The following is a 14,446-nucleotide window of genomic DNA, read 5'->3' as shown; positions in this document are numbered from 1 at the left end:
TTGCTATTTTCATGCCGCAAGTTCCAACAAGGCGCCTTATGAATAGTACAAGGCTACAAATGTGTGAGATACATCTTCATCTTTCTTAATGTGGTAGGCCTTCAGTATATATCAGTGACACATCTGTGGCCGTCCAGAAAGCACCATCATGGAATTTGTGGAATGAAAATAGTAAAGCATTATCTGTTTCAATTGTGGTTTCATCTGTTGTTTAGCACTTCTGAACAAGTCTTCAAGTCACCTTGTGCAGTATATAGGTGAATATCAAAGGAATAATGAAACAGACAGTAGTGGCGCCTTTCCTGTCTCCTTTGTTTGTGTGCGTGTTAATTTTCAACTCTCTTCAAATAGCCTCATTTCACCAACCAGCCCAACAAGAAATACTCTTACATAGAAAAAAGCACTCCTTGGCAACAGCAGTGCATAAAAATTTCGAATGAGCCGACAGTGAGACCAAAGGCTAGGAGAAAGACACCAACATCAAAAAATGGTAGGCAACCCTAATCTTTGACTTAAGTGTCTCTTAGTGGCACTTGCACATCGGCTTTGGTGCTTTTTAGGTTAACTTTAGGCGAATGCAATGCACGAACTGAACTTGGAGGCAACTGTTTTCCATTAATTAGCCAGCTAAATATCATGCCTCTTTTGTGTGTGACGCCATTATTTCCACTTTCTACTTCCAGGTTTCCAGGAATTTTGACAAAGTCATGCTCACGTGCTTCGGTGTGCGATAACCAGTGATAATTAATTAATGGTAACTCAACTTGTAACTCAATTTTTGCTCTATCATATATCTATAATGAAACTCATGAATCTTGTACTGTACTATTTTCTTTTTTCTTATTTATCTTGAATTTCATCCCCAGTCAGATGAATTATTCCACACACTTCCGTAACTCAACTTGTAACTAAACTTATGCTGTCGATAAATTGTAGCGGCGCCAGCCCTTGCCGGAAAAACAATCTGCGTGTCGGGTAGCGGCACCAGCCCTCTGACTATTTACTTCAGACCACAGTGTACAAATGCTTCTTAAGCTGTGCTTCAGACAATCAGACACCTTCGGCACGCTTTCCAGACGGGCGCGCTCTTCTCCTCTTTTCTCTCCCTCACCTCTGCGGTCTGCGCCTTTCGCGCTGGCCCGCCACGGTTCCTTAGAGAGTGAATAAACACACCATAGCGCAGATGTCCCGCCTTGGGCTCCTTCCTTCACGTGCGCCCTACAATTGGTGACCCAGTTTTTTCACACACCTTATTATCGTAGACTCTCCTTTTTGCCCACTGACGAAGACAGGACACCAACACAAAGCTGCAATGGAACCAAATCAACAGCAGACGCCTAACGCCAGCCAAGCAAGCACAACATCCGACCACCCAACGAGGTAATCTCTGCTGTCACTCTTCGCCTCCCACCATACTGTAAACGTTATCCAACCGTGTGGTTTTTACAAGTGGAGCCGCAGTTCCAGCTTTCACGGATCATCTCCCAACGAAGTCATCTCTGCTGTCACTCTCCGCCTCCCACCATACTGTAAACGTTATCCAACCGTGTGGTTTTTACAAGTGGAGCCGCAGTTCCAGCTTTCACGGATCATCTCCCAGCAGCAGAAATTTCATCACATCATCAGCGCACTCCCATCAACAGCCGCAGAAGAGGTAGTGATTATACTAACCACATCTCGCGACAATCCACCGGCACAGCCCTCCGACGAGCTCAAGGCAGCTCTGCTCCAAAGAACAGCCGCTTCAGACGGGACGAGGATCCAGTGGTTGCTCTCCACAGAGGAGCTCGGTGACAGATGGCCAAGTCAGCTCTAGCGGCGCATGTTACCGCTGCTCGGCACTAGTGCTCAGACCATAGACAGTGCTGTGCTACGCAAACTGTTCCTCCAACGCTTACCGTCGCACGTGCAAATGGTGCCATGACCACAGCTATGGACCTGACATTGCTGGCTGCGTTAGCCAACAAAGTGATAGAAGTAGCTACACCACACCTCTCGGTTGCCTCCGTCAGCACTACCACACAGTCTTTGCCACCAGCCGCCCATGTCACGACTCCTCAGCCACATCACCCTGCACCTACCACCGCTGCTCGCACTGAGGTTGACCGCCTTTATGCCCGGCTCGAGCAACTAATTGCGGCAGCTATTCACTTGGAGCCGCCACCACCCCGCGGACACCAACATCGTCGCTTCTCACCATCGTGGACAGCGTAAACGAAGTAAATCCGCGGGTCCACAAATGTGCTTTTATCATTGCCGCTTTGGCACGAACGCCTGCCACTGCCTCTTGCCGTGCACCTGGGCGGGAAACCGGCCGGTCAACCACTAGCGGAGACGAGCGGTCAGTGCCAAGAAGCATGTCGCTTCTTTCACATTGCCAACAGAACCACCGGATGAAAATTTCTCATCGACACCAGAGCTCAGGTGAGCGTTCTCCCAGCCACTAAAGCAGAATGTGCTTCCCCTGCAACATCCTATCTGCAACCAGTGAACGGAACATGCATTCCCGTGCACAGGCAACGTTCTCCGACACTCAACCTGGGACTTCGAAGAATCTTCCGGGGGGTGTTTTTGGTCAGCGACGTTGGATCTGCCAACATTGGCGCCGGGTTTCTAACCACACGGACTGCTCGTTGACGTCAAGAGGAAGCGTCTCCTTGACTCCGCAACCAACCTATTCATTCAGGGCATGGCTACGCACCCAACTCATCATCAGACCATCCTCTAGCAGCTGGGCATCTCCACTCCACCTTCTCCCCCAAGAAGTGAGGAGACTGGAGACCACACGGAGATTACCGGTTTCTGAATACCAAGACCGTTCCGGACCACTACCCACTGCCAAACATACAAGACTTCACTTCGGCTCTGCATGGTGCAACCATCTTTTCTAAAATGGATCTGGTTCGAGCCTACCACCAAATTGCCATTGCAGAAGCAGACATCCCCAAAACAGCAATCCCTACACCATTCGGACTGTTCGAGTTCTTAAGAATGCCATTCGGACTTCACAATGCTGCATACACCTCCCAGCCATTTTTGTCTCTCCCCTTTCTCTGGTGTGCCACCATCGGAATGCCTGTCACGCGGCCGCACTGAAGCGAAGGAATAAGCGACGGTTTGGGCTAGTTTGGCTGCACACTTTCCTGCTCTCTGCACATGAAAGGGACACGGTATTTCGTTACAGCCAAATATTGAATGTTTAAGAGCATGGAAATAATAGTACAAGTTTGTTAGTTAAGTGTGGTTTAATGGCGCAAAAGCAGCTAAGGCTGTGCTGTGCCAAACACGAGCTGTTTTAAAATCCAGTTTAGGAAGAAAAAGGCTGTGTTAATAATTTATATTTTATGTAAAAATCCAGTGTCATCTAGAAATTTACGCACATCACATAATGGGGCTAGCGGATCATCAGCTAAAATTAGAGCAGGGTGTATAGGTATGTGTAGTTGATATAATTTATGTAAAAGTGCTCGTATGTGTATTTCAATGTGTGTACATGTCAGTAATATGTGCATAACTGTTAGTGACTCTTGACATTTCTCGCATGTTGGTGTCTTCTTTCGTAAGTAAATAATTTTGTGTGAGGTGTGTGTGCCCAATGCTTAGTCGGCATAAAACTACTTCGCAAAACCGCTCCTCATGATAATATGACTTCCATTCGCCAACTATGGGTTTAGCAAGATGTAGCTTGTTGTCAGCACAACGGCCCATTCATGTTGCCATCTTGAAGTTAAGGCTTTTCTAATTGCACGGATGCTATTTTATATATTTTCATATGTGTTTGTTATGTCTTTGTACACTGCCATCGATGCACACCTATCAGCTGCTTCGTTACCTGGTATCCCAACATGGCTTGGAATACAGCAGAAACGAATTGACCTCCCGTATCTGTTAAGCGCCACCATCTTTAAAATGTCTCCTATCCGGTTCACACTCAGATTTCAGATGTAGAGCCTTCAGTGCACTTAAAGGATCAGTGTATATGATTGCATTTTTATGTTTATAAGTGATAATCTTTTTAACAACAGCCCATATAGCGTAAACTTCGGCCGTGGAAACAGAGGCTTGTTGTGGCCGATCAAATACAGTGGAACCCCGATTATACAACTTTCTCGGGACCACGAAAAAGCGTCACAAAATGCAGCCGTTGTAAAATCCGAACGAAAATTATGCCTATAAAAATGGTACTTATCTTGCACAACGAATTTACAAGAAACTTCAATGTAAACTACTAACATACTCTGCAGGGCTTGGAAACCCAAATTACCAAAAAAGTAAATGCGATAAGAATTAATGCTGCAGTACAGGTACCAATCAAGCTTTGTTCATACGAACCTTTACGGCACTCTACTTTCCACTGCGCGATTTAAAAAACTTTTTAAAAAGTCGGTAAGTTTCTTTTGGACCTTGTTTGATCCATGAACGAAGAGCTCTCGCTCGAGTTGGGCAATGTCCAAAAGGAGGTCTTCTGCGGCATCGTGTGAACAGATGAAGTTCCGGATGCCGTCTATGTGCCGTAGCACCTTAGCAAACGTGATAGGCACAGGCACGGCAGCTGTGGCGTCATCGTTGTCCTCGTCCGATGTCACAGCGGTGTCGGCACTAGGCAAAGCCTCCTTGATAGCGTTATCTAGCGACACCTCGCCGCAGATCGCGACGTTGTCGTCGGCCTCCATGTACTTGGCGAAAGTCGTGGTGAGGTTTAAACCCTCGAAATCGGCGTCGGCAAAGCCTGCATCGGCCTCGAGCGGCATCTAGGTTGTTGCGCCCCCAGCAGAGGAGGCAGTCTCTCGCTTAAAGCCACAGTGCTTGACCGAATTAGTGATTGTGCTTCGCGACACTGTGTTCCACGAACTGGCAATAAAATGCATGGCGTCGTGCACAATGATCTTTTTTTCCGACTCGCTGCGCTCCATAGCCGCCAGGCAATGCTGCACTAACCGCTTCTGGTACCCTTGCTTGACGCACTTAATGATGCGAGCATCCAACGGCTGCTGCCGGCTTGTGCAGTTGGGTGTAAAAAAAAACAACCTTTACGTTCCTCAGGCTGGACGCACCAGGTGGGTGGCATGGTGCATTGTCCACGAAAAGCAATATTTTCCTTGCCTTAGCACCCATTTTGTTATCCAGCAGCAGGAAAAAATTGCTGAAGAGCGAAGATGTCATTCACGCCTTTTCGTTGAAGTTGCAGCTGCACGGCAGCGTCTTCAAGTTCTTAAGGGGGGACATGGGTTGTGGAGATTATTTCCTGCATCTTATGACCAAATCTAATGAAAATAAACAAGCTTACTTAGTTTTTCATGCTGATTTCAAATATGCAATAATTTTTCTTGTAGGTCCATTAGTTCAGGAGATTGACAGTGCTGCCACTCTATTGTTTCCGTAGAGAATGGGAAAAAAAAAGCTGCTCAGCAGAAAGTGAATATTACTGCATAGCTAGATACTAAAATGTGCAATAACTGTAATGCTGCAAGAAGTTTTCAAATGAAATTCTGATTAGCCATTCTGCAGGTGATAAAAATTTTTTCCTTGACCTAATGCTACCACACCAAAAGAAAATAACATGGTACAATACATGCATAATACATGCATACAAATTTGAAATTCTGCTCTCAGCACTTTGTAATATGCAAATTAGGCTTTCTACTAAAGAAAGAATTAGTGCTCTAGCTGTTTTAGATCATGAGATATCACTCCGACTGTCTAGTGAAGTAACCCAAAAACATGTTTTGAGGAAAGTGAGAAAATGTGCAAAACCCTATTTTATTTACAAATTTACAGCTGGAACAGCTCAGTAGGCAGCAGGCATGTAGTCCTGCTGACTCCCAGCCCCTGTGTGCCACTTTTTGAGGGACTGGCACAAATTTTTTGATGCTTTGCGCTTCTTGGCTGATGCTGCCAATCGAAGCCTATCTTTCTCGGCTATGCGGGTGCGACTTTGCTCGCTTGGATTTAGACATAGTTATTTCATTATGTCCTTTGAGGCCCTTGCATTACCTGCATTGAACTTTAATACTGCCTCTACCAGAGCAGCCTCCACCATGAATAAAGAAGCGTGCCGGTCTTTTGGCGCCAGTGCCCAGATATAGAATGCAGGCTTTCGTTTTTATTTTGCGTTTTACCACGCTGGCAACGTTGCAGCAGTTTCTTGTCTGAAAGAAGTTCATATATGGGACGTAAAGCCTGACACACATGAGGAGGAAGCTTTCGAAGATGTTTTGGAACCAGCTCACTCTTGGCCACTACAGCATTTTGCTTGCACCAGGAGTTTGGGCCTGATGGACAAAGAGTGTGATTAGTCACATCATCCTTTGATGTAATGTGATGATGTGTGGCCATCACTGCATTTTGAGTGGCATCTACATCTCCTTTGTGGGTCTTCAGAGCCCTTTCATAGTATGAGGTTAACTTGGAGATCAAGTCTGCTGTCAAGCGGCCCTTTCCACCAGGGCCTCTGTGTTTGGCCACCAAGTTGCGCAAAGCTGTCCCGATGCGCTTTTGCACGTGATTTACGCAGTCCTCTTTTTCAAATGGGATACACCCATACACTTCATCATCTTGTAAAGCAAGATAACTGCGGCTGTCCCCGTCACAAAGCACCATTGTATACCGCAGATTGTGCCACTCCAATGATCACCTGAAAAGGATGAGGGCAGCTTCTACCTCCACTTCCCCAGCTTTCTTATTAGCATTCTTCTGACACTTGTGGCCATACTTCTAGGCTCCATAGGAAGGGTCACTCTCCTTAGGCCCCGACTTGCACCCAGCACAAAAATTGCTCAATACAACAAAGATGAGCACAAGTCTGCCGAACAACTCGATCAAGGTTCCGACGCCGATATGGGACATATGACCACGGGTCATCCATGACCCGTCGTACGACACCGCAATGTTCCCAGTATGACCCACGTTCAGTTCGGCGTAAAGTTCGCGAACCGACCACGCACAGTCGCTCGTCAAATTATGCGCCGCGCGATCGGCCGCTGGCGTCAACTTCGTCTTCTCATAGGTCTGCCACGTTTTTGTGTAAAGAGCCCGACGGCTGATGCCCATCAACAAGAAAACATCATTGAGCACGGTCTGTCGGTTCCCCGTTGCCTGCATGGCACACGTAGCGAAAACGTTCACAGTAAACGGTTTCATTCGTTCAGCACTGTGGACGAGCGGCAAGCTCCACACCGACTCAATCTCTCTACAGTTTGCGCACATAGAGCGCAGCTTCACAGCAAGTCCGTATTCCCGCTCTTCTTGGACGATTTACAAGGCACCATTGCAGATGTTGCAGTTCACAAAGGTTAATAAAGTGTTCACGGCACTGAAATCCACAATCGTAAATGTAGTCCCATCAGGTGGGCGAAGTGCATCGTCGGTACTGTCACCCACGAACTCGCATTTCCTCTCCATCGCTGGAGCGGAAGACAACTCCGATAGCTTTGCTTTGGCTTTCGCTTCCTCCTCCTCCAGCTCGGAGGGTTGCCGGTAGATCGTATTATGCCATATGCGAGCACTGGTCGAAGGGTCCGTGGCAGATGTACTTGTCACAGTATGGGGCTCTTGCGTTGTCAAGGGGGAGTTGCAAAAATGGTGCTAAAAACTGTCCTGAACTGGGTAGTACCAAGCTCGGGCGTCTGCTTCGGAAGGCACATTTACAATATGGACCCGCCACTTTCAATTTTGTTGTACCACGGCTTGCAGCGAATATCGGGCGCCGAAGATTTTTCACAGGTGGCACGCTGCGTAAAGTCAATAAATTATGCAATGCCGAATACATGTACGCCGTTCAAGAAATAAGCGGAGAAGTTTTAGCGTGGTGTCAATCGCAAGTAAAGCGAGGCGCGTACGAAGTTGAACTTCAGGTAAGGTTTGCACACTGCTAAATTCATGCGCACAAATGCGAGGAAATGCTTGCTATAAATGAATTCACAGCAACGATAAGCAGACATCATGTGTACGGAACTGCTTGAGTGCACGACGGTATGCGCCGCGAGAGCAACAGTCTTTCGACATGCTGCGAAACAGCGGGCCTCCTGCAATCTTTGTTGACTGCATGCCGCTAGACAAGTAGTTATGCCTGCACTGTAGTAGTGGCCACCTGTCCCTTTAGCAACTCATAAATAACTGGTGCAATGCATATGAGCTCGCAGTAATGTACGTGCGAATCATGCGCTGCTCGCTTGATGCAACTTTTAATGACAGCGCTCAAACATCGATGTGCTGCAATCAACACTATCGTTCTGCGCTGCCTCAACGTGCTGGCTTGAGGTAAAGGATGAGCACATTTAACTCTCTAACCTGTGCTGCTCGTAGTGGGGTAGTGAATTGTCACCAAATCAGCCCGACCATTTGTGGTCATTTGCACACACCTGGTCACTTCACCAGTTCGCACCAGTCGAATTGTTAATTGTCACTGTGACCAGGTCTCGAATCGTGAATCACCGGCTATGCCTGCTGCTATGTCGGTCTGCCATTGGGACTGTAGGTGCAAAAGGTCGAATTTCAGAAAGCAGATAATCAAGCAAGCTTCAAGACAGGCAAGGCAGTCAGCATGGCGCGAAGTTTCGCTTACCCAGCGCGACGAATTGCAGCTATTGCAGTGCGTCTGACACTCTGCTTCGCGAGGCCTTGAAGGAAAGCGGTAGAATGTGATGTTGGGATTCAGGCCTTCTTGCTCACGGCAGCCCACAACGCAGAAGTAACGACGGTGACGCTTTTTCGAGGCTGAGCTAGGTCTCTCCGGATCGGCGTCACCGATTCCTTCTGCTTCCAGCATTACATGTCACGGAGAGTCCGTTTTCGTTAAACTATAGACTGCGGCTAGCTCGCAGCGTGGTCAGCGTGGTCTGTGAGAAGTGACGACCCTTTTCGCACTCTCAACAGGGCAGAAAAGTGCGAATCTACGTAAAACTCGGGCTAGAAACATGTTTCGCCACAGCCAGGGCTCCATACTACCCAAGCCCCAGATAATGTTTTGCGTGCCACCACCAGGTGCCACTACTTACCTCAAACTCCAGCGCAAGACGCCCGATAGCCAATGCGGTCGTTAGGCCTGCCGTTGCTGCATCGACAATTTCGGCATCGGACGCTGAGGTTGTGGCGTTCTGAAGTGTTGAGCAGCGATTTTTGAAGTTTTCGATGAGCGTCCGTCGCATTTTTCGCACCAAGCTTGTGCTGCATTTGAAATTTGCGCTCCGTTTTAGACATTGCGTTGACACTGGGGCAAGGTGGCGCACTTCAATGCGCGGCTCCAAGCGTGGAGCAGACGATGACTATGCAGTTCTGCCAATCGGGAGGCATGCTCAAGTCACATGCACCGAGTGACGAATAGGAGGGCGTTCTAGTACCTTTTTTTTTCCGCGCATTTTCTAAGTGGCCAATGGCTGAATGGGCCCGTTCTGGCAGGAATTTGAAAGGAAAAGTCACCTCTTTCAAATGAGACCAAGATGTCCACACTAGCACACGTGGAAGAGCAGTCGCGCATTCCGGAAAATGTGCCGTTTCAGCGCAAGTTCCGCCTTAAATTCAGCGAGTACATGTCGTAGAAGGCATCATCACTGCGGCTAAAATACTGATGTTATCGGTATGAAATTAACAATGTCGATGCAATAATAGCTGCACATCCCAAAAACGCAATAAAAAAAATGATATTTTTCATGATTTTTGGTCGCCACAACCCGTGTCCCCTTAAAGCACTGTGGCTTTGCAAACTTTCCAACAAAGAGCACAGGCAGCATCTCGGAACCGTCCTCGTTAGCACAGAATAGTGCCGTCACACGCTCTTTACTACGCTTGCCACCATGACAGCTGTCACCCTTAAACGCAAGGTTTGCTTGGGCTGCATATGGTAAAAAATACCACTCTCGTTGGCGTTGAAAACGTCGCAGGGCTTGTATGCAGCAATCATCTCCAGCAGCGACTCCATCCACTCGTTCCCTGTCAAAACGTCCTTGAAAGCGCTTTCTCCACAGGAACGGCTGTACACAATCCTGTTTCGTTTTTTAAAGCAATACAGCCATCCGTTCAATACCTGAAAGTTGTCGATGCCCAGACGCAATGCCACAAGGTCCGCCTTTTCTTTTAGAATGGCGCCGTCAATGTTGATCACAGAGCTCCGTGCTTGATGCAGCCACTTGACGAGAACTTTTTCTAACTTTTCATGCTGTCCTTTTTTTTCTGCTTTCCACTTGAGCCTGAACTTGTTGGCATTCTGCAATATCGCCGCTTTGTTTGCCAGGATCATTTTAAGCGAAGATTCGGGTATCTTAAGGTCTCAGGCAATGCTGGCTTTTGTGGCTCCATGCCGCTTTTCTGCTTCCTCGATAATATTCAGCTTATCGCCGAGCAACAGAACTGTCCGCTTTCGGGACATTGTGCATCGCGTTGCTCTACACAACTCAAAACCTCCACTGAACGCTGATAGCTAGGATTACGACGAAGAACATGTGCGATAAACCTAGGCCTCTCCGCGCTACCTTGTTGGCGATCTGCTGCTGTGAAACTGGAAGCAGAGAAACACTTCCCCAACACGACGAGAGGCAACACCGCCAAAAAGAGAGGGAGAAAGCGATTGTGGAGAAGAAAAGGCGCTATTTCAGCACAGCGGGCGTTGCCGGCGGCTGCTGGTGGGAGAGAAGAAAGAGAGGGGAGAGGTTGAGACGGAGCGAGGAAAGAGATCCGCAGCACTTTTCTTTCGTCCGCCATTCCATTCAGCACTTCGCGAGAGTCGTCGTATAATGCGGGCCAGGCGTAAAACTGCGTCGGATAACCGGGGTTCTAAATGCATTGCTTCTGTGGGGGCTTCGCCGGGACTGCACTAATCCGTCGTAAAACCTGGGCCGTCGCAAAACCGGGGGACGCACAACCGGAGTTCCACTGCACTTGTTTCCCAATTTTCTGTTATGGCCCCCATATACACCTGTTTTGTTTTAGATCCATCACTGTAATATTTCATGTTATTTTGATATTTTTCCTGAAGTACACGGAATTCTTGTATAATGTGTTCGTGTGGGGTGTCTTTTCTTTAGATGTGTTAACGTCCAGTCATATAACTGTGTGAAATCGTACCATGGGGGCAACCCGTTGTGGTTTTTTGGCAATCTGGAGTACTTCATGAGGAATGCCATAATCCTGACAATACTTCTCATACCGCAGGACAAGTGGCCTAATCATGTTTGGTTTATTTGTATAGTGTAAGCGTGAGTTGCATTGTGTGAGGATGTTGCAGCATATGTGTTGCGGTGATGAGTGAATTCTGAGTACGTAAGAAAAAGTGAGTAATGCTCTGCGCTGTTGTAAGGAGGGTTCATTACACTCAACGTATAACCTTTGAATAGGTGATGTTCTGTAGGCACCACTTCCCAGTCGCAGTCCAAGGTTATGTACTGGATCAAGTCGTTGGATGTAGGACTGTCTGGCTGAACCATAAACCACGGAGCCGTAGTCTAAAAGGCTACACACAAGAGACCGTTAAATACGTAAAACAAACATTCAGTCAGAACCCCAGTGCTTATGAGATAACACTTTAAGGATATTCAATGCTTTATTTGCCTTAATCTTTAGTGTATTAATGTGGGCTAGGAAGTTTAGTATTCTGTCAAAGATTACTCCCAAGAATTTATACTCTTGTTTTACCGGCAGCGCAACATCACTCAATTTTAAATCCGGGTCTAAGTACAACACTCGTTTTTATGAGACTAGCACTGTAGCAGTTTTTTTAGTAGAGATGCGGAAGCCATTTTTCTCAGCATTTTTCTCAGTTTTCTTGGATAAATGTGAGCGAGAGCACAGTGCCTAGATGGATTTGAGATATTCTGTTGGAAATAAAATCAGCGAGACAGTTTAGCATTTTGCCACAGATTCCTAACACTGCAAAGTCCTGTAAAATTCTTCATCTTCCAGTGGTGTAAACACTTTTTTTAGATCAAAGAACACTGCCTGGCAGTGCTGTTTGTGCAAGAATGCTTTGCATATTTCGTGTTCAAGTCGGATGAGGTAGCCCATCGTTGAACACCTTTTTTTATACCCGCACTGATGAAAATCAATATAGTTCCGTATATCAAGCGAGAATGTTAATCTCGTATTTACGGCACTTTCATATTATTTCGCAAACAGCTTGTTAGGGCAATGGGTCGAAAATTTCTTGGGGATGTGGTGGATTTACCTGTTTTTAATAAAGGCACAACTATTGCATTTTTCCAACGTATTGGCATGATTCGAGATTCGAATACTTTGCTCCTGGTCGCGGGGGTCCGGGGTAAGCGTTTTGTTGCTTGCCAGTTTTGTGGTCACGTTGGGCGTCTTCAGCTTGTCGGCGCCCTGTTTGTTGTCCGGCAGATGGTACCGGCCATTCGGATTTTGCACAGCACTGTCAGTGGTGGTCTACTCGTCACTGGGATCATGCTTCAGGTTGGGAGGTGGGCTTCGTTGTTCTATGGAGGTGGTGGTGCTTGCATTCCCAGGTCTCGGACAAGTGCAGGCATTGGCAAATGATGCAGACTGGAGTGCATGTTGGATCTTTTGTGCAGCTGTACGGAGCACATGTAGCTGTGTCGAGGAGCTGTGTAGTGTGGGAGTTGTGGCGGTCTCCCGCAACTGACTCTTGGGTCGCTTTTCTGGTTTCCCGGTGGTTCACCTGGGTTCTTAGGACTTGGGTCCAGTCCCAACGGTCATACTGGCTCGGGTCCATGTCCGTGCTTTGCATCTGAACCTCCACGCTGGCCACAGTAGGGGAGGTTGCGTCGCGAGGCGTAGCACAGCAATGGCGCAAAGGGGCCGCATTTTCGGGCCTGGTGTGCCCCGTGGGGCTCGCCCATACCTCAAGAGGGGTCAGTAGAGAGTGCTCACCTGTATGAAGGCGTTGGTGTAGTTGTGGGCACTCGAGATATCAGCAATTGCCAATTTTTGCTGTCACAATGCAGAGCCGGAGCGAAGAGGACCCAGCAGCGAGTCCCGAGAAGACGACGAACGGTGGGAAATGGCAAGAAGGTCGCTTCATGCAAATCATGTGAAGACATGCTAGACACTCATGACCATGCATCGCCACCAAACCCAGCCCACAGCACCCTATGACAGGCCCCAAATCGCCCACTCCCCTGAGTACCATGCGCCACTGTCCTGCGCCATCATTTTTTACTCTTAACATTGCATTTACCAACATTCAAAGTGTAGTACCTAAACATGAGCAACTTCAGAGCTTTGTCGAAGATATCAGTGCTGACACAATAATATAGATCAAAACTTGGCTACACCAGAACATAAGCGATAATGAAGTGCTTCCCTCTAACCCGAATTTTACACTTTATCGTCGTGATCGTAATAACAGGAGAGGTGGTGGCGTTCTCATGGCTATCAAGAACAACTTATCATCTTGGATCATATGCACCAACGAAAACATTGAACTAACATGGGTATGCCTATCCAATCCCCCTCTGAAATTAATACTCCGCATTTGCTACAGGTCACCAGACAGCCTGCCCAGTTATAGTAGCATGTTCTGCAGTTCTTTAACAACAATTCATAATAAGTATCCTGATGCATCCATCTTTATATTTGGAGACTTCAACTTCCCACACATTAACTGGCCCCTACCGTCAATCCTAGACAGGTCTTCCATCAAAGCAGAACAATTCCTAGACATAACATTATAGATTTCAACCTTCATCAATCCATAACTTGCTCTAGCAGAGGCAACAACAAACTCAACCTGCTACTAACAACCTGCCCTCATGACATCAAATCAATAACCACACTTCCTGATCATAATTTAATTCATATCTGCATCACTTATCTTCTCAAAAAGAGATCACCTACGACGCAACTGATAACAGAATACAAGAGGGGAAACTTCAATGCCATCAATAATGAACTCGCGCTTTTCTTTGATAACTTCCAAGATTCATATTTAACCGGATCCGTTAATGCCAACTGGGAACATTACAAGACTACGCTACTTAATCTAAAAAACAGACGAATTCCAACAATCATTATCAAGTCTGATTCTAATAATTAGTGGTTCTCAAAACACCTAAAACGCCTCCGTAACCGCAAAAAGTGCCTTTACAGAGCAGCACATTCAAACAACAGCTCTGCAGAATGGGAACGCTACGACACAAGCACTAAACAATATATTCAAGAACTAACAGCAGCAGAAGAAAATTTTTTTTTCCGGAAGATCTGTTATCTATTCTCCAGACAAACCCAAACAAGTTCTGGCACATCCTATCACCCAAGTCCAGACAAAGCCACATAGCACTTATTTTATTTGATAAATACTGCCTGCCTTCAGAGAAGGCCATGCGCAGGAGTGGACAGTACCCCCCCCCCCCATATATGGATATAGTAAAAAATAACAAGGCAAGAACACATTACACAAGGCTCGCACCACACACTGAAAAGCAGCGAAAGACCGATAGTTTGCCTGCCGCTTGCATACAAACCCATGCTAAAGATATAA

The 14,446-nt window shown here is 47.0% G+C and overlaps 1 protein-coding gene across 5 annotated transcripts in view; it reads right to left on the bottom strand.

Annotated features, from left to right (window-relative positions):
• Ube4B (Ubiquitination factor E4B) overlaps positions 1–14,446 on the bottom strand; it is a 547,587-nt gene that overhangs the window by 472,671 nt on the left and 60,470 nt on the right. The window contains exon 1 of one of the 5 annotated variants that reach the window (XM_075686928.1): positions 4,062–4,069. The exons of the other annotated variants lie outside the window; for them this stretch is intronic. The gene's annotated coding sequence lies outside the window, so the exon portion shown is untranslated. Of the gene's footprint in view, positions 1–4,061; positions 4,070–14,446 lie in introns of those variants that run through there. 5 annotated transcript variants of the gene reach the window in all.

The sequence above is a fragment of the Dermacentor variabilis genome, chromosome 3, assembly GCF_050947875.1.
Source record: "Dermacentor variabilis isolate Ectoservices chromosome 3, ASM5094787v1, whole genome shotgun sequence".
Lineage (NCBI taxonomy): Eukaryota > Metazoa > Arthropoda > Arachnida > Ixodida > Ixodidae > Dermacentor > Dermacentor variabilis.
Note: the sequence above shows the minus strand (reverse complement) of the source record. Positions and strands in the feature narration are given on the sequence as shown.